The sequence below is a fragment of the Carettochelys insculpta genome, chromosome 3 (genome assembly GCF_033958435.1).
Source record: "Carettochelys insculpta isolate YL-2023 chromosome 3, ASM3395843v1, whole genome shotgun sequence".
Lineage (NCBI taxonomy): Eukaryota > Metazoa > Chordata > Testudines > Carettochelyidae > Carettochelys > Carettochelys insculpta.
In genome coordinates, this window is record NC_134139.1 from 119,396,990 (window position 1) to 119,415,963 (window position 18,974).

General features: G+C 45.4%; 1 pseudogene; it reads right to left on the reverse strand.

Annotated features, from left to right (window-relative positions):
- Positions 1–656: 656 nt before the first annotated feature.
- On the reverse strand, positions 657–8,029 carry LOC142010698 (calcium homeostasis modulator protein 6-like; annotated as a pseudogene).
- Between the last annotated feature and the right edge of the window lie 10,945 nt (positions 8,030–18,974).

Consider the following 18,974-nt stretch of genomic DNA (forward strand, 5'->3'; position numbering starts at 1 on the left):
GTCAAAGGCTAAGGACACTCAGAGCATAAGATTGCATCTCTCACTATCTTCAATAACAGCCACTGATGACCTTTGCATCCACGAACTTATCACATTCTTTTTGGTTCCCATTACACTTTTGGACCATTACAACATCCCAAGTTCCACACACTGACTGTCCATTGCGTGAAATACTTCCTTTTGTTTGTTTAAACTGCTCTGCCTATTAATTTCATTGGGTGACCCCTGGTTTTTGTATTGTGTGACAGGATAAATAACACTTCCTATGCATGCTGTTCACACCATACATGATTTATAGACCGCTATCATATACATCCTCAATGTCTCCGAAGTAGAAAGGTCCCTATCTTTTTATCTCTCCTCATGTGCAAGCTGTTCTATGCTCTTAATCATTTTTTCTCTTCTCTGTACTTTTTCTGAGATGGGGCAATGAGAGCTGCACAGAGTATTCAGGATGTGGGCAAAACATTGATTTACATGAGTATTATGATGTTTTCTGTCTTTTTAACATAACATGAAAGAAGCAAAGAGATAAACATGTAAAACTGCTATATACAAAATTCATACTTCAAGTCACTAAAAATAATGTTGCAAGATTTATGGAGCATCTTCTCCTGTCAGACTTTGCACATAACTTCCATTGATGCCACAGGACATCAGTGCACACCCCCTGCAGTAGATTTGCAGCTGGCACCTCTGTTTGTGCTAATCTATTTGTGTATTATGCTGTGATACTCTTTTTCAGTATTGAAATCATGCAAGGCTGAAACTTGCTTCCAGGCTTCTTTGTAGGAGTCTGAAATGGTTCTGACTCAGTGGACTCAAAAAAGCACATCAGGTTCCTTTTAGCCAGCTTGGCTGCATGTTCCTTGGACTTGCTCTCAAAAAGCTCCCACTCCTTTTCTGTGTAGATGTTGCAGAACTTTCGCTGAAGAAAACTGACTGGAGAATTATAGTGGTAGATGCATGTGCCAACCAGTGCTACAAGAATGATGATGGCTATCAGCGTCCATCCTAGCACCTTGGAGAATGTACAGATGGATTAATGTGGTTTGCTAATCATTAGGAGCATTGAAAGCTCCTGGCTACAAATACGTAGTTTAATACTTAGACAGCTGCTCAGTAAATGGTCACTGCTTGAAAAGCCCAGTCACACTCTGTTGTCTGAGGAGAATGGGTATGTGAACAGCCTCAGCAAAGTCTGCTAATTTCAGAGGGCCTGTCTTGAGATTTCTGGCTTTGAAGAGAAGAACAATCTCTCCTGACTGTGGGTGGGTTCAGGTTTTTATCCATCATTCTGTTGGAAATGGCTGGAAACGCTGACTCAGTGAAAAAAGTCAAAGTGCTTTTATAACATTTAAAATTGGTCATCAAAGTTAAAATGGGTTTATATCACCTTTAGCAATTTAAAATACTCATAGAATCATAAAACAATAGAGCTGGAAGAGACCTAAGAAGCCATCAAGTCCAGCCCCCTGCCCACGGCAGGACCAAACCGCTAATAAATATCTATCCTTTTTCCTGTATCAGAGGGGTAGCCGTGTTAGCCTGTATCCACAAAAAACAATGAGAAGTCCTGTGGCACTTTATGGACTAACAGGTATTTTGGAGCATAAATTTTCATGGACAAAGACCCGCTTTGTCAGATGCGGGCAGTCATCTGACATGCATGTACCTGACAAAGTTTGTCTTTGCCCACAAAAGTTTCTGCTCCAAAATACCTGTTAGTCTACAAGGTTCCAGAGGGCTTGTCATTATTTATCCCTGTCCCTGGTCTTCCTTTTTAATTTACAAATGTTAGGAATTGCTAGTCTTATATTCCTGCTGGTTTAGTCAGGTTTTTTACATAACTCACAAATATGGGCGGGGACCTTTTCCACCCCAGCCTTTTACTTGAAAGGCCAGTGTGCTCCCATTTCAACAAAATTAAATAGGCACTGTGAAAAAAAAAAAGAATTTTAAAGTATATGAATAAAAATTTCTTGTCTTCGAAGCTAATCAGACTTTAGGTACATGGTTTCCTGATCCCACAAAACTTCTTTCTCTGGTCACCTGAGGGGACACATTCATGAGGGAAAAAAGAGGTGTTCTTAATTTTCATTTAACATAAAATACTAGTGAAGACATGGCCGTCTGTAGTTTTCACACAAGTTGCCTCTTAACTGGAGCTGCTTCCTCACAATGCCACGTCTTCACTAGGATTTTACCTGCAGTTAGCAAGTTCCCTTTGTTCTTTGTGAAGGCAAAGTCTTTATAGTCTTCCAGTTAAAACAACATACAGCCGAACCTTAATTTCCAATGGAAGAAAACAGGATACATTAAAACAAGAAAGGCCCAACATTTCTAGGACTTTTTCTCACATCAAAAAAGAGGGGGAGGCACAAACACATCCTCTTTTTTCAGTTCTTTTAGGGAAACAAAAATTAAACTCTTTCCCTGCAATGAGCGTGATGGTTTTCAAAGTTGCAAACCCTCAGATACACAATACTTCCTTTTTTACATGTAATTATCTGCGATTAAGCTTTTTTTACATAAATACCAGCTTCTCCTTACATAGGGGAACTGAACAGTTACCTAAAAGCATTTGTGATACAGAGGAAAGGAAGTGGAAAAAAGAAGAAGAGAAATTCAAAATACATCCTTTTTGAAATAGATAAAAATCTATGCCTGGAAATGCCCAATTATATGACATCTACTCCAATTTCCTGCCCATGTGGGTTTATTCTCAACTTGCCTCCAAGGAAGAAGCATGAACTTGGTTAAGAAGCAATATCCTCAGATAGACAGAAGGCCAGAATGTTAGACAGCAATCTGGATTGCAGTGGGAGATGCAGCTAACAATGTATTACTTTTCTTTTAGACAGTTTAGGATGTTTTGCTAGCTATATATATATATATATATATGCAATAATTTCTTTTTCATATGTTAGTCATGATGCTGCATCCCTGTGCCATCACATCAGCACATGTAAATTGATTGGGCAGTTGATGTTGGGAACAGCACGTCGTTTAACTGAACTATTCATGTTGCCACTTCATCTCTCCAGAAATCACTCTGCGTGCAGGGCACCTCCATGGGCCGAAGACAACAAAATAAATCAAAGGATGGAAGAGACCAGACCTGGGACCAAACCTGAAAGTTCACAGGCTCCTGGATCTCACTGGAGAGTGCCCCACGGCAGGGCATTCTGAACACCTGCTGATGGCACTGTGTCTGTTTGACTTGGGATTCTCACAGGTGCTTCATCCAGCTGCTCCCACTTGCTGCACACTCAAAGAAATCAGCAGCAAGCAAGGCAACAGCAATCCAGGTAAGTGGGGCCACGGAAGCAGTCACTGTCACCATCCCCAGTTCACAACAGCACAAACTGCTAGGAGCACAGTGACTAGTGAGCACCCGCCAGGTCCTGACATTCAGCAGGTAGCCAAGAAGGAAGAGGATCAGGGCCAGCATCAGCAGCAAGACAGAGCCATACCATATGTTTGAGGAGTCACAAGGGCATTTGAACGCCAGGACTGAGAAGATACGCTCACTGCCCAAAGTTATGAGGGACACAGCGCTGTAATCAACTGCCTTCTGGTGACTGAGGCAGAAATTCAACACAGTGTGAAACTTCCCCGTTTCCTGTCCTGAGGCTGCACTCTGCCCTGCTTCCTTAACTTTAAGGGGGAATGAAACCTCACTTGGTTATACAGTAAGGTCTCAGAGTACGCGACCGACCCTGATTCCTATCCTAAACCCTGTGGCATGCTTTTCAGTTGCACCTAACTTGCTCCCCCCAGCCTGGCTCAACCCCCCTGGCTCTGCACTGCCTAGGCTCAGCCCTCCTGCCCAGCCCCACTCACTACCCATACATAGCTCCTGCTCATCCCCACCCCGCCTCTGGCTGTAGCTCACCACCCCTCAAGCACAACTCCGACTCAACCTCCCTGGTTCCCGTTCAACACCCCCTGCCGGCTCACCGCCCACGTGCAGCTCTGGCTCACCTGCCACCCACACCTCTGGCTCTGGCTCTGGCTCTGGCTCATCACCCCTCGCGTGTGGCTCCCGTTCACCCTCCACTCCCTGCCCCGGTTTAAACTCCCACACGCGGCTCCAATTCAACCCCACCCCCCATCCCCAGTTCACTCCCTCACTGTCTCACCACCCGTGCCTGGCTCTGGCTCTGGTTCAACCGCCAGCCGTGTCCTGGATCACTGCCTGAGAAGGGCTCTGCCTCACCACCCCGCATGCAGCTCCAGCTCAACACCGCCCCTCTCCCCCCCTGCAGCCCTAACCCTATCCCGCCCCCCACCTCCCCTGGCCCCAACCCACCGCCAGGCTTAACCCTCCCCAACTGCCCCCCACCCCAGGACTTACCTTTCTGCTGATTCCCTGACTGCAGAATGTGTGTTCTGCCAGGGAAAAAGCCAGACCCCCACTTGCGCGAAATCCGGGTTACGCAAGGGTGCATGGAACGGAACCCTCGTGTACTCTGAGAACTTACAATAGGAAGAGGATGCGCTTTCTCTAGTTTCCACAAACGTCTCAAAAAGACAGAAAGTTTTAACTTTTTCCTGCTGGAGCAGAGGTGGTGCATTGTAAGCCAAAGTATCTGAGAATGCCCACTGAGCATTTTCCCTGTATTTTTGAAATCACAGGACTCAGAAAGCCATGTGGCTTGAATGCAATACAGCTAACATATGAAGGCCAAACTGCTGCTGTTTCCCTCCCTCCCCGCATCTAATCATCATTGTGTCTTTTAAGTTTTCATGCATGTTCTTGAATCTCTTCATGCTTAAATCATGATACTTTGTCCTTACATACTGCCTTTCATGCAAGTATTTCAAATCACTTATGTAAGCAATCATTAAGAATCTTCACCTACCATGTAGGATAGCTATAATGATGTGAGCAATCACTAATCTTCACCAACAGTGTAGGATAGATATAATTATGTGACATGGATACTGTCGATTACTTCAGTTATAGTGATGGGAAATTAAACTGTCCCACTTCATCATTGAGGGGCAAAGGAGCTAAGGATATGCCTACACTAGGAAATTGTGAGACTGGATAGGGTTGATTTTCTAGCACCTGATTTTGTAAAATCCAGGGTGTATGTCCACACTTGTTCAGAAAGTCAATGGAGTGTGTTCCCATTAAGTTTGCCTGGTTTGACTTTTTCAGCAATGCATTGGGTACCTATTCCTGCTGCCCCATTGTATTGTGGGCTTCTGTCCCAGTGTACCATGTGAAAAACGTGCTGTAGGTGGTTTTGGGTGTGTGAGGTCAGCATCCCACAGTGCACTTTGCCCCTCCCCCTCTCTTTCAAAACAGACAGTGAAAAGTTTTTTAACATCCTTTTTACATGTCCTTGCACATGCCATTACAGGACTATCATGGAGCCCGTGAAGCTCTTCACGCATTGTGCTGCAGTATGTTCAGAGCCTAAGGAGCCCTGAGAGTGATGAAGACTCCCAGGAGTAGACAGACATGTACGAATGGGAAATACTGGAGAGGAGGAAGAGGGAGATGCTGGCTGCACTGGGTACATTGCACACAGTGGAGTGCAGGTTCTGGTGCTGTGAAACCAGCCCAGACTGACTGGACCACATTGTTCTGCAGGTATGGCGTGATCAGTTGTGGCTATAAACTTCTGCATGCGTAACGGCACTTTCGTGGAACGTTGTGAAATGCTTCCCCTGCTCTGAAGTGCTTTGATACAAAAATGAGACCTGCTCTGACAATCAAGAATTGTGTGGCAATTGCTCTGTGGAAGCTTGCAGTGCCAGACTGCTACCAGTCAGTGGGCAATCAATTTTGGAGTGGACAAATCTACAACAGAGGCTGCTGTCATCCCGGTAGGCAAGCTAATCAACATCCGTCTGCTACAAAAGACAGTAATTTGAGTAAACGTGCAGGATATAGTGGACAGTTTTGCTGTGATGGGGTTCCCTAACTGTGGCGGGGCGATAGGTGGAACACACATCCCTATCCTGGCACCAGACCATTTTGCCACAGTGTACATAAACTGCAAGGGGTACTTGCCCATGGTGTTGCAGGCACTGGTGGATGACAAGGGTCATTTCACTGATATCAACATGGGATGGTCAGGAAAAATGCATGATGCATGCATCTTTAGGAACTCTGGCTTGTTTAGAAAGCTGCAAAATGAGGCTTTCTTCTCAGACCAGAAAATTACCATTGGAGATGTGAAGATGCCAACAGTGATTCTGGGTGACCCCACTTACTCTTGCTCCCTTGGCTTATGAAGCCATACATGGGCAGCCTGGACTGAAGTTAAGGAGCAGTTCAACTATGGGCTGAACAAGTGCAGAATGGTAATAGAATGTGAATTTGACCATTTAAAAGCCAGGTTCAGGAGCCTTCTGACTCAGTTAGAACTCAGTGAAGGCAACATTCCCACTGGGGTGGCAGCCTGCTGTGTGCATCATAATTTACATGGAACTAAGGGGGAAAGTTTCATGCCAGGCTGGAGGGCAGAGGCAAATCACATGGCCAGTAATTATGAGCAGTCAGATACCAGGGCAATAAGGAGAGCAAAGCCAGGACCACTGAAAATAAGGGAGGCTTGGAAAAACAGCTTTATGAATGACCAAGCAGCAACACAAGTGATGTTTGCTGCCCTCCCCACCATACTACGCCTGCTTGCCTTAAAGCTTGTACACTGCCTTTCCCTTCCCCTGGCTCAAGAAATAAAAGACACTGTTTTTTTGAGTTTAATCATTTTTACTCAGGGGATTCTAAAGGAGTTCATGACAGGGGCTTTTTGTGTAGGTAAGCAGGGCATCTTGATAACACGTGGGGGAATGTCAGCCTTCTGCTTTCACAATCATTCCTGGGTGTGGAGTGTAAGTCTACCCTTGACTCCCCCTCTCCCCAGTCATTTTGGAAAGCCATACAGGGGACATTAGGGAACATGGTGAGGAGGTCATGTAGTGGCTGCTGGGTTGCAGTGGGGCTCTGTGCTCCTCTATGAGGGACCACAGGAGCTCTGTATGCTGCCTCATCAATTGCAACATTTCTCTCTGGATCTCTGAGTCATACTGTCTCTGCTGCCTTCTTTCTTCAAGCATGGTTCACCTCCACACATTTAAATGGTCCCTTTCCCTGCATGTGCCTTCCATGTGATCCATAAACATATCTTCCCATGCTGGTTTTCTCCTGTGGATCAGTGCCAGCCTCACAGCTCGTGGAAGAAGGGTGAGCATTCCTGACAGTGACTGCTGCTGAACACATTGCAACAAAAGTGAAGGTTAGACATTAGGGAGATACATTTATTGTAGATAAGTTTAACAACACACAAATCTAAGGAAAGAACCTCTGTGAAAGACAATAGGAAAGTATTCCCTACAAGGACAAGTTTGACCTTTTAAGGGTCCTCTGTGCATCAGTTTCTACACAGCAATCTTACGGAATCTGCTCGACATGTTTTGCTTCCAGACCTGGTAAGGCACAGCATAGGGGCATGCTTTCAAGCTTGCAAATTGAAAAAGCAGTTTCTGCAGCAGTGCATTCTGCAAGCAGATGGGAGGGCTGGGGTGGTCACTGTGTTTGTCTTGTTATCATGTGGTCTAACTGCCCCACCACCCAATTGCTTTTTCCCACTTGTAGCATTATTAAAAATGATTACTCGCCTGAAGTGCCCTCCCTGCCATCAGGGTCTGGCTGCAAAATGTCCTGGGGTGAGGGGATGGGATCCAACTTTACAAACTGCTCTTGGCTGCCTATGAGATCAGCTGCCTCAGTTGCCTGCTGACCATTGTCCTCTTTCTCCTCTTCCTCATCCAACACATCCTCCTTGCTGTTGCTAGAGGCTTCTTGCAGAATCTCCCTGGAGGACTCTTTGGGGACAGTGATTGGCTCTCTCCCTAGAATTGCATGCAGCTGCTCATAGAAGTAGAAAGTTTGGGAAGACGACCCAGAATAGCCATTTGCTTCATTTGTCTTTTGGTACGTCTGCCTGAGCTCCTTTATTTTCATGTGGCACTGCTGGGCATCTCTGGTGTACCCTTTTTCCTCCATTCCCTGTGAGATCTCTGCATAGATGCCTGCATTTATTCTGCTGCTTCATAGTTGCATCAGCACTGATTCACTCACACATGTAGCAATGAGGTCCTACATCTCCTGTCTGCTCCATGCTGCAGATCATATGCAACCCTGGGAATTCACAGCCAGAAGTGCTGCTGAGGTGTGCTGCCTGCTCCTCTCGCCACACTGGCCACACAGGAAATAAAGTCAAAAGTACTGGGCTACTTCCTGCTTCCTGCACCCCTGGAGAGCAGGGGAGCTAAAAGTGATGGACAAAGTGGACACACTGGGGCACTGTGGAATGCATCAGGAGGACAAGAATGTCAAGTTTAATGGTGCTCCATCTATACCAACCGACAGTTGAATTTGCAAGGTTAAATTTGGCATTACTCCTCATGAAAAGTAACAATACAAAAGCTGACCTTGGAAGCCCAGAATGATCCTTGTAGTGAGGACTGACTCATAAATTCGACCTAAGTCACCTAAATTCAAATTAATCTCCTAGTGTAGACCATGCCTAAGTGATCAACAACAGGTCACTGACAGCCCCACAAATGAAATCTAAGCATCTTGGCACTTATTTATTATTTGTATTGCAATATAATTTGGGGGTTCTGCTAGACCCTATGTATATGTGTAATGAAAAGATGGTATTTGTATCAATGCTCTTACAATTTTATTGTAAAAATGAAATTCTAAACTCATCATCCAATAAATTATTTTGTTAGTCTTTAAAGTACTACATGACTGATTTTTGTTTTGTTAAGATACAGACTAACACAGCTACCTCTCTGTTACTAAGTAAGACAAGACAATTTGCTGTTCTAATCACACCCAGACCCCAGAAACCCAGGGAAAAAATCACTGCAAATGGTCACTGCAGTGACATTCACCCTATTGAATGCTTAAAAGGGAAAATTAATCACTGAGCCTACATAATGGTGTTCAACTGGTATTAGCAGGGTAAGTCATACCAAAGATGATCCAGGAAACAAAAGTTCAGACAGTTCCCAGGCACACAATCCCAACGGACCCTGTAACTGACATAACTGAAATAACCCTGAAAGAGAAAGAAAACATGAAGACCCAAACAAACCCACTGACCACAAGTTTAATACTCTCACCTTGTTCAGTCAGCAGGGGGATCGCCTCTTCCCTCCCTCAGACTCCTCTGTTTGCAGTCCCCTGTTTGCTGGTGTTAATGATATACCAGTTTCCTGCAACGGTTAGGGATCATTGACATACATATCCTTACAGTGTTGGAACACAGCCAGATATTGGTTCAGTGTGTGACACACAGGAATACGTTACTTCATTTATGAGAACAAACATGATATGGCTTCAACTGCTAATTTACAAAGTTACTTACCTTCAGGCCACGTTCCTTCAGTACAGGGCACTGCTGCCTCAACCCGTTCCCTCCCCCCACATCTTACCTCCCCTGTGCTCTCTTTTGCCTCATTAGCAACAAGAAGGTCAGGGAAGGTGTGGGACTCCAACTGAATGGGGAAGGCCCCTAGCAACAGATGATGTGGAAAATGCTGAAGTATTCAATGCTTTCTTTGTCTCGGTCTTCACAGACAAGGGCAGCTCCCAGATGGCTGCATTGAACAGCACAGTGTGCAGAGGAGGTGAGCAGCCCTCAGTGGTGAAAGAACAGGTTAAGGACTATTTAGAAACTGGATAAGCACAAACCCATAGGGCTGGATCTCATGCATCCCAAGGTTGTTGACAGAGTTAGCTGATGTAATTACAGACCCATTGGCAACCAGCAGAGGTCCTAGATGACTGGAAAAAAAAGCAAATGTAGTGCTTATCTTTTTAAAAAGGGAAGAAAGATAATCCAGGGAACTATAGACCAGTCAATCTCACCCCAGCCTCTAGAAAAATCGTGGAATAGGTCCACAAGGAATCCACTTTGAAACAGCTGAAGAAGAGGGAGATGATCAGGAACACTCAACAAGAATTCACCAAGAGCAAGTCATGCCTGAACCACCTAACTGCCTTCTGTTATGAGCTAATTGGCTCTGTGGATATGGGGAAAGCAGTGGGTATAATATACCTTGTCTTTACCAAAGCTTTTGATAGAATCTCCCACAGTGTTCCTGACAGCAACTTACCCAAGTATAGCTTGGATAAATGGACTAGTTGTCTAGTTATCAGGTGGCAACAGGCTCAGTGCCAAGGAGTTGATCCTGGGGCCAGTTTTGTTTAACATCTTCATCAAAGACCTGGGTGATGGAATGGATTGTACACTCGGCAAGTTTTGTAGATAACCCTAAAATGGGAGGGGAGTTCTTTACAGTGGAAGATAGGGATCAGGTCTAGAATGTGCTAGGCAAATAGGCAGATTGAGCTAAAATAAATCTGATAAGAGACAAGTGCAGGGTCCTGCTCTGAGGATATTAGATTCCTGTGTATGGCTGCAATCCGGGGAATGACTGGCTAAGTGGCAGTTCTGCAGAAAAGGACTTGGGAATGGCAGTGGAGGAGAAGCTGGATATGAGGCAGCAGTATGCCTTTGTTGACAAGAAGGCTAATGGCATATTGAACTGCATTAGAAAGAGGATTGTTAATAGGTTGAGGGGAGTTATTATTCTCTTCCTTTTGGCACTGGTGGGGTCACATCTGAAGTACTGTGTCCACTTTCAGGCTCTTCTGCAGAAAAGATGTGGACAAACTGGAGCGAGTCCAGTGGAGGCAACAGAAATCACTGCGGGGTTGGGATGCATGCTTTATGAGCAGAGATTGAGGGAACTCAGAAAAGAATGAAGGGAAAGATAGCAGCTTTCAACTATCTGAAGGTTGAGGGAGTTCCCAAAAATAATGGAGGTAGGCTAGTCTCAGCTGGCAGACCCAGAAGTGATGGTCTCAAGATGCAGATTAAACACCAGATAGCTGTTTTGGTGAGCTACCCCCATCATCAGTCAGTACAGGGAAAAGAGAGAAGACCAAATTCCTTAGTCTCTATTGTCCCTCTGAGTGACTCATGCAGGACAAATGCCTACACCAGATCAGTCCTCCTCCCAAGTTGTATAGAGCAGAGGTGCACAAAGCAATGGGCAGGACCCCTTGGAGGGGGACAATAAATTTCATAAGGGGGTGCAGCACAATTGGCTGTTGGGTGTCAGGCTCATCCATCTCATTAAAAATGTTGAAATATGTTAATGTTTTTATGTGTGTGTTGTCAAAGTTTGACTCAGACTCACAATTTATCAGACCACTCTGTTTTATTAGCAAAGCCGATCTGCTAATACATTTAGAAGTGAGCCCCCTGAGTGGGGCTTGTGTCTCTTAATTTATACAGTTGTTTTTGGAGAACAAGTTACAGAGAAGTTACAGACAAAAGAAGAAAAGATTTTAGTCACCACCCTTCGAGATCCCTGAGACCAGTCACGTATCTTCAATTACCTGCCACCCTTAACAATCTCCTTTAACAGCTTCCAGTTAACTTAACTAATTGCCCTTCACACCTTCCATTCTGATGCCTGCTTCTTAGACGTGCTGGCTCCATCTTAATTGTTTCTCCATTCAAAAGCTAACTGTCCCTACGTGTGCTCCCTCAGATACTTTGTAACATGTTTTGGCATGCCCTCTCATATACAATGTATCCAGCATGTCCCCTTATACAACGTTATACTTATACAATGTTATACTTATACAATGTTATACTTCCACAGTGTATTCACATTTATATACTGATTAATAATATTTTTACATTCAACAGACAGTTTTTTATACATGTTGAAAGGTTTTTCTCTCTATTTTTTCCCTTATGAGCATACCTGAAATTTCCATCAGTTTGGATTACATTACACATGTTGCGGGGGGGGGGGGGGCGGGGGCTGCTAATTGCAGGGATGGAAAGTGGGACACACTGTAAAAGTCATCCCCTTGTGTGAGGATCGGGGGATGGGAGGGATATGTGGGGAGAACCCAGGCCTATCCTCTACTATGGCCTCCAACCCATGGAGACTGTGATAGCAGTTGGCAACAATGTCTCAAATTCCAGCTGCTTGACAAGGATGATACCTTGGGCCACTTCCCCACAGCAGAAGGTCTCTGCTGGTTCTGGATCAGCCCTTGCTTATTTATTCTGGGAACAGGGATTTATTTAATCTAGAACTAACATCTCTCCCCTCCACCACTCTTCTGGAGCCCTCTGGCCTGACCCTGTCACAACCTTTAGAACCTCCCTCATTGAAGTATAGCGTTGTAATAAATAACCTGTTGTGTATATCATATTTTATGCTAAAGCTGTAATAACAATAATTATTATACAATTCAAAAGACTATCTAGTACAGCTTCATTAAAAGATGTGCACAAAATAAATAATGGAGATCAGTGAGCACACTAAACATTTTCGGTATGCAAGCAATGTTAATCTATATTTTCAAACCTAATATATTAAGTCTTTAAGGCTGCGTCTACACGTGCACGCTACTTCGAAGTAGCGGCAGTAACTTCGAAATAGCGCCCGTCACGTCTACACGTGTTGGGCGCTATTTCGAAGTTGAAATCGACGTTAGGCGGCGAGACGTCGAAGTCGCTAACCCCATGAGCGGATGGGAATAGCGCCCTACTTCGACGTTCAACATCGAAGTAGGGACGTGTAGACGATCCGCGTCCCGCAACGTCGAAATAGCGGGGTCCTCCATGGCGGCCATCAGCTGGGGGGTTGAGAGATACTCTCTCTCCAGCCCTTGTGGGGCTCTGTGGTCACCGTGGGCAGCAGCCCTTAGCCCAGGGCTTCTGGCTGCTGCTGCTGCAGCTGGGGGTCCGTGCTGCATATACAGGGTCTGCAACTAGTTGTTGGCTCTGTGTATCTTGCACTGTTTAATGAAAGTGTGTCTGGGAGGGGCCCTTTAAGGGAGCGACTTGTTGTTGAGTCCGCCCCGTGACCCTGTCTGCAGCTGTGCCTGGCTCCCTTATTTCGATGTGTGCTACTTTGGCGTGTAGACGTTCCCTCGCTGTGCCTATTTCGATGTTGGGCTGAGCAACGTCGAAGTTGAACATCGACGTTGCCAGCCCTGGAGGACGTGTAGACGTTATTCATCGAAATAGCCTATTTCGATGTCGCAACTTCGAAATAAGCTATTTCGAAGTTGGGTGCACGTGTAGACGTAGCCTAAGAGTATACTGAATAATTTAATGTCATTTTAAAACAGAATAATCTACAAAAATCAATATGTCAGAAATATTTTTCACTGAGACTTTTCTGGGTATGGCCTGAATTTTTAGGGTTTTTTTCTTTTGTTTTAGTATGAGCTTTTAAATTTATCCTAATAAAATCTCTCTCATTTTCGTGGGCAAAAACAGCAGCAGATTGATGTATGGCTAAAAATTCAAGAGGAAAAAACAGAGACACAATATATAAATATATAAATATTGATAATTAATGTCCAGATCCCCATTGGGTTTAAAATGTCATAGCACCACTTTAATCACTAAAGGATCTGGCCCTATTTTGTTGAGGTTTTAAATGGTGTCATTCCTTTATGAAGTATGTAAAATATCCATGCAGTTTGACAAATGATTCCCACAGTATTTTCACAGTCAGCAGCAGTGGCTTGTCCCTAAGGCACAGGGAGGCTCTGCCATCCCACATTAGTGCCGCTGAAACCCCATCTGGTTCCATGCCCTTGATGTATTTATTATGGTCCAGGCAGGTTCTTGGGTGGCAGGGAAGGCTGAATAGTAGAAAACCTCCTCAGCTGCCTGGCCTGGAACCTGTATACAACATACCCTCTCTCCTTTCAAAGGCGGGGCTGCCCATCTGGCAGATTGCCCCAGCGGTGGTATTGTTTGGGTAGCAGAAGGCAGCCCACTGATTGGGTCCAACTGCCTATCAGTCTCACCTTCTGTATACTGGGTTGGGAGCCTTCCTGTTTTCTGTGCCTGCAGTGGAGCTGCATAGGGGGACGGATATGGGAGGAATGAGGGAAGTCAGGGGAAGAGGTGGTGGGGACGGATGGTGAGTGAGAGGGGAGATGATAGAGAAGAAGATAGGGGTATTGTGGGGGTAAGCGGGGATCCGGCATGCCATGTTCCCTCAGCAGCAGCTGGGACTCCCTGCGTAAGCAGGCCAATTTAACCCTCACCCTGACAAGCCATGCTCCTCTACACCTGGACCCATCCAACAAGCCCCCTCCCCAACTCCCAGGCTCCCACCCCACTGAGCCCCAGCAAGCTGCACCTGTCTCCTCCACCCCCAACAAGACCCCCACCCCCTCACTTGCCCCCCATCAAGCCTGACCTCATTCCAGCCCCTCCCATAAGCCCAACTGCAGTCCCATTGCCCCTACATCCAGAACACCGCAATGAGCCCCTGTGCATCCAGATCTCCCCTTGAACCACCCACACCTGGATCCCCCCATGCTAAGCCCCTCCATGCTTGGATCACACTGGGCTGAACCTCTCCAGCCACACCTGGCATGCCTGACACAGAGGGTCAGAGCCAGCCCCTACACTGTATCAGCGTCAGGTGCAGCCTCACTGCTGAGTTCTTCTCCTGGAGAAGGTGGGGATCTCCCCACCTCAGTGCAGCCCTTGGCCTGTGCTCCCCATTGCTAGACATGCGAAGATCTGGGGTTTTCTTAATGGCTTTGCTGTCACAGACTTCCAGGGTGACATCGGACCCCTCATTTAAGGCTTGAAATCAAAGGAAAATTTTCTACTGATTTAAAAAAAAAAAAAAGTGGACAAGGAACTTAATTGTTTTGTGCCTCAGTTTTTTCATCTGAAAACAAGGATAATAAATAATAATAATAATAATAATAATACTTGCTCTGCTGAAAGGAGTTTGTGTGAAGTCATTGGTTTTTGCTTTGAGGTCAGCAGATGAAAAGTACAACTTTGCAAAGTGTTTTTTCCGGTTCCAAAACCTTTCTGCTTCATTCGTGCTGTAGTCACTGCTGTTGTAGTTTGCCAGAAGACACAAGGTTACTGAGAGCAGGACCCCACCGGGCCTCCCGGACCATCACTTTTCAAAGAACCAGGCAAAGAAGCAGCCCCCTTCCCCGCCCCACTTTATGCTGTGTGTGTGCTACAGGGAGGGCTGGATTATTTGTGGCATCAGGGCCAGCTAACTGGGCTTGGCAGATCCATAAATGGCCAGGAGGGAATGGGTTCTCCTCCACCTGGGCCAGCACCCTTCAGAAGGTTCTTGCAGGTAAACAATGGCTTGGGCTGTGGCAGTCACAGGTTACTTGTTTTACTTGTTCAAATTCTGCAATGAGCGGGTCGGGGGGAGTGCTTGGCTGGGCAGGGCAGTGAAGTCGAGCAGGGGAGCTCAGTGGGCCTGGGGAGCAAGGTGTGGAGGGGAGGATGCTCAACCCCCCACTCCTCCCCAAGCCATGGTCCCACTCCAGCCCTCCTCCAAACTCCCGCCCTGTGTCTTCCTAACTGCTCTGCCACCCTCCCATTTGTTCCGACCCCTGTTCCCCCCCGGTTCTGTCCCACCCGTGTCTTTTCCTGTTCCACTCATCCTCCTTATCCCCAGCACCTCCTGAATTTCACTGAGCAGTTGACCAGTATAGCCTGCCGACAGGCATAAAGGCTGGTGGGGAGCTGACCCATGAGGCTACCTGTGGGTGATGAGCACCCATTCTATTTTTCCATGGATGTTTTACTCCTGGAGCACAGTGAAGGTGCAACCTGTGCTTCAAATGACAGTTTAAAGATTTCAAATGACTGGGAATCAGCCATTTACACTGGTTTAAACTCACAAGTAACTTATGCTGCAGAGGAAGGCAAAAAACCCCTCAGGATCTCCATTAATCTGACTTGGAGGGACATTCCTTCCCCATCCTAAGATGGCAGTCAGTTAGACCTTGAGCATGTGGGCAAGACCCACCAGCCAGACAACTGATAAATAATTCTCTGTAGTAACTCAGAGCCCTCCTCATCTAGTGTCCAATCACTACTGACTGTTGGAGACATGTGCTGCTAGCAGTCACAAATCATACCATCCCCTCCATAAAGTTACCAAGCTCAGTGTTGAAGCCACCTAGGGTTCTTTGCACAGATGGCTCTCTTGAAAGGCTGGTCCAGAATTTTGCTCCTCTGCTGATTAGAAACTTCATCTAATTTCAAGTCTAAACTTGTTCATGGCCAGTTTATAGCCATTTGTTCTTGGGTCCACAATGGTGCTTATCTTAAATAACTCCTTTCACTCCCTGGTATTTATCCCTCTGACATACTTACAGAGAACAATCATATCTCCCCTCTGCATTCATTTGGTTAGGCTAAACAACCCAAGCTATATAAGATTCCTGTCATAAAGATTGGTTCAAGATCAAATCTTGACAAACACTACTAGTAAACTCTTTCCAGCCTGATAATCCAGCTTTCAGTATGACTCATTGTAATCTCCTCTTTAAAGAATTCCTTATCCACCTGGCAGAACTCATTAATTATTTATCTTCTTCACTTTAGTTCACAGCAGGTCTCCTGTGAAACTGTATCCCATGTGGAGCTATGTCTTACTAAAATCCAGATAAATTAGCTCTATTATATTTTCTTAATTTAAAAATCAGTTATCTTCTCAGAGAAGATCAGGCTGGTCTGGCGCCATCTACTTTTTGTAAAACCATGTTGTACAACCCACAAATACCCAGATTCATTAAAAATCCTTTCTATTGTGCTTTTCATGAATTTCCATTTCATGCACCTCTTCCTTTAATATTCTTGGATGGAGATTATCCAGGCCACCTGATATGAGTTTGACCACCATTATGAGTTTGACTTCAACCTCAGCTGTAATAATTTCTGCTTCCATATTCTTATTCCCATTAGGTATCTTGCTGTCCATTTGCCCCCTTAAAAGCTGAGGGAAAGTATTTGTTTAGATGCTGGGCCATGCCTAGATGATCTTGAATCTCCACCTCATCCTCAATGCTTAGTGGTCTCACCAAGCAAAGGACACCCACAAAACCTCTCCCACTACTTCTAAGGACTAGGGGCTTGTTTTCTCCCTTCTCCTCCAACAGAGTTCCCACTCAAACTTTCCTCTTTCCAGTTTGCTTGCAGGCATGCAGAGAAACTGAACACAGCAAAGAGCATATTGTGCAATCTTTCACATCCCAATAAAAAAAAAACAGCAGTCAAAACATCAATTCATTTTACTTTGAAACCATGAGACTGTGTATTGGTGCTTTTATCATTGTTTCTTGCACGCACTGACAGCTCAACATCCCAATACTCAGCAAGTGACAAGATGAAACCTCAGTGGAGGGTTCTATTTCCTACTACGAAGAGATGTAGTGTTGTAATTTCTTCTTGAAATATACATGAGTTGAGATTTTGTAAAGCACTAGACTATAAATCACTTGGAACTTACAGGCAGAAGAGAAAAGCCCGTTTCCCACACAGAACTGTGATTCTGACAGACGCATAAGCCAGGAAAACCCACACACTAGTGTTTTAAGGTTATAGTAATTACAGGTTGTAAATGCCTAGGTTTTTGAGTCTATCCACAAACCCATAAAGGATATAGCTACACACTCACTTTTGAGGTTTGGTTTATAAACGCAGGAGACTATGAAATTATAAAATAAAGAAAACCACTGTCATCTGTTAGGTCTGAATGAGAAACTACACAGAATATTCAGCGACAAACCAATTTATCCCTGCAAAAAACTACACAATCTTTACCAAGAACAAGAAGAAGTCTTGTGGCACCTTATAGACTAACAGATATTTTGGAGCATAAGCTTTCGTTGGCAAAGACCTTTTTCATCAGATGCATGAGGTGCAGGGGTGGTTTCAGAGGGGTATTTAAAGGGTGGGGTCCCAGTAAGAGGGAAGGCCCAAGCTGAGAAGGTCTATTCAGCAAGGTGGAAATGGCCCAGGATCAACAGTACTTATCAAAAGAGACAAAAACAAGTCAGATCAGACAGGGCGATGTGAAGCTGGAGGCGTGTAGATAAGCATAACAGTCTGTGGGTTTTCAGTATAGGGTGGTATTTATGTGACGTCGCTTATCTGTGAAGTAGTATCTAGGAAGTGAATTTATTGTGTGGACTGTTCCAGGCTAAGGTTGATGGTGGGGGTGGAAACTGTTGAAATCATGGTGGAACTCTTCAAGAGCCTCCTTCCCATGGATCCAGATGATGAAGATGTCATCAATGTAGCGCAGGTAGAGGAGGGTCACTAGGGGACGAGAACTGAGAAAGCATTATTCCAAGTCAGACATAAAAATGTTGGCATACTGTGGAGCCATGCGGGTGCCCATAGCAGTGCCACTGATTTGAAGGTGTAATTTGTCCCCAAATCTGAAATAGTTGTGGGTGAGGACAAAGTCACAAAGCTCGGCCACCATTTATGCCTCGTTCTCATCAGGAATAATGTTCCTAACAGCTTGGATTCCATCTTCATGTGGGATATTGGTGTACAGGGTCTCTACATCCATGGTGGCCAGGATGGTGTTTTCAGGAAGGTCACCAATGGATTGTAGTTTCCTGAGGAAGCCAGTGGTATCTCGAAGAAAGCTGGGGATTCTGGTAGCACACACGCCTCCAGCTTCCATCCAGGGCACACTACACGATCCATTGTTTACAGCCAGGCACTAAGGTACCACCGTATTTGCTCTGATCCATCAGACAGAGACAAACATCTCCAAGACCTTTACCAAGCTTTCCTCAAACTACAATACCCACCTAAGGAAGTGAGGAAACAGATTGATAGAGCCAGACGGGTTACCCAGAAGCCACCTGCTACAAGACAGGCCTCACAAGGAAAACAAGAGAACACCACTGACCATCACATACAGCCCCCTCCTAAGGCTCCTCCAGCGCATCATCAGTGATCTGCAACCCGTCCTGAACAATGATCCTTCACTCTCACAGGCCTTGGGAGGCAGGCCTGTCCTCGCCTACAGACAGCCTGCCAACCTTAAACAAATCCTCACCAGCCACTACAAATCACAAACCAGCGGCT